Source organism: Manacus vitellinus, unplaced genomic scaffold (assembly GCF_001715985.3).
Source record: "Manacus vitellinus isolate BGI_N305 unplaced genomic scaffold, ASM171598v3 scaffold_42_pilon, whole genome shotgun sequence".
NCBI lineage: Eukaryota > Metazoa > Chordata > Aves > Passeriformes > Pipridae > Manacus > Manacus vitellinus.
The window spans coordinates 7,020,876-7,023,001 of record NW_021940553.1 but is presented as its reverse complement, the minus strand read 5'-3'; positions in this window follow the sequence as shown (position 1 = coordinate 7,023,001).

The following is a 2,126-nucleotide window of genomic DNA, read 5'->3' as shown; positions in this document are numbered from 1 at the left end:
GTGTCCCTATTTCATTGTAGGAATCTAAGCTGTGTTCACACAAAAATGTCAAGGTCTGAAAATTATGGCAGAGCTGTGCAGTGGGAAGGCAGTTTCCTAGTTTGGTAGGGAATTTACTGCAGATGCTGTTATTGTAGTGGTTAGCAAAACCAAAGAAACACAGTTGTTCCATAATGACCAGGTTATTCCTTTCTACTGAACCACAGTGAGAAATTCTAATTAAAATGCTTTTTTCTTTACCATGATGGTGTTCGAACATCAGCACAGGTTCTCCAGGGAGATGGTAGAGTCTCTGTACTTGGAGATACTTAAAACCCAACTGGACATGGTCCTGGGCAGCCTCCTCTAGGTGACCCTACGGTGAGCAGAGATGTCGGGTTATATCTCTAATGTGAAACGATCACTGGGACTCCTGATGGGGGAAGAGAGCAAATGGACTTTCCCCATCCCCTCTTCTGGTGGAGGCAGCACACGTGTTCCAACAGCAAAGTACAGGTGAATCAGATGTGGAGTAAAGAAAACAGACTTCATGACAGCAGATATTGCAGACACCAAAAACAGATCAGGCTTGGAAAGGCAGGGGGATGTACAGGTAGCCTGATAGCTAGGCTGTTGTTGTTTGGTAAGGGGCATTTCAGATGAGATGTTAAACGTGTTGCCTCAAGACCTACTGGCCTCTTCAGCTGTTGGCAGAGGGCCCAATGCTTTTTGGAGGAGATTTGCAACTTGTTTTTCAAATGTTTTCTCTGAAGCATTTGAAAGTGGGCTGTGGCAGAGATGGAGCCCTGGGCTGGTGCTGTCTACTTAGTGCCCACTGATTGGTGTTTGGAGGCACAGTGTGTCCTAGGGGGCAGATACATGTGTGCAGCATCCCTGGTTTTGGGATATATTTGCTATATTAAAATTACGAGGAACATTTTTCCCTCTTCCCTGTGCTTGTGGCTGAGGCAGGCTGCAGACAAAATCCATTGCCCATCCTTTGCTTGCAAGAGCTTTGTGAGTACACTTAAACTGAAAACATCAAAAGCTCTTAGTGGGCAAAACAGATCTCAAACCTGAGAACAAAGCAGCACATTCTGCTTCTGCTGTGACCCCTGCAGCCTAGGAACCTGTTGACAGGTCCATTAGCAAATGATGCAGGCAGTGATTTCGACAGGTTTCAGAAGCAGGTAATTGGGGATTAATTTTTAATCTTCTCTTTGTTCTGCTTTATCATCCTCTAGATGTTGGAATTGCCCAGTCAGCCTTCAGCAATGGCTGTAATTTTCCTCAGTAGCTGGATCATTCCTGCTTCTCCTGTCCATTTGCCTTCACTCTGACATTTGGATCCTGTAAATTTGCCAACACAACTGTTGGACAACATTTTGAGTTGCTGCACTGGTTCCTTGTGCCAGAGGTTTGCCTGTTCCCTCCATGTCCCATCCTGCCCTTGCTTTTCCCCCTGCTGTATGTTGTGGATGTGAATGGTTTTGGTCCAGAACATTCTCTTCACTGATGTGTCTGCTTTTCCCTAGGGCAGAGGCGTGTGCTGGAGCTTGCATTAGCTTACAAGGGAGCTGATCTCCAGCCTTCTGCTTCACCAGGCAGGCTGGAAGGTCCTGCAACCCTTTCCCCAGGGCTGTCAGGGGATGCTTGGATCCCTCACTGGCTTATTCCCTGCCTGGGAATATTTATGGAGAGACAGTCTCTGCTGTAATCCCCTCTGCCCTCTCCTCCCCATCCCAGCTCCCACAGTGGTGTCTGTGAAGGTTGTACTTTGTAGGCATAGCCCTGCAGCACCTCTGCTTTAATCTGCTTCTTTTACACTGTCAGATGTTGTATTGCTACTCTTTTTCCTTTTTGCCTTTAAAAAGACATAAAACTTCTCCAACCTTGGGTAAAATATCTCTGTGTGCAGTGTGCAGCAAAGGGCTAGGAAATGCCCAGGTGAACCTTCTGCAAAAATACCCATGCCCAATAAACTGACGATAAATAAACTTGTAACCAAACCCTCATGCAAGCACCAACCTGCTCGTGTTTCACAAGGGAACGCCACTGTGCTCAGCAACCAGATGTGAGCCCAGTTTTGATGACAAATACTGGTATCTCAGCAAAAACCTTGTAGTGAATTCACCTAAGACTGGCAA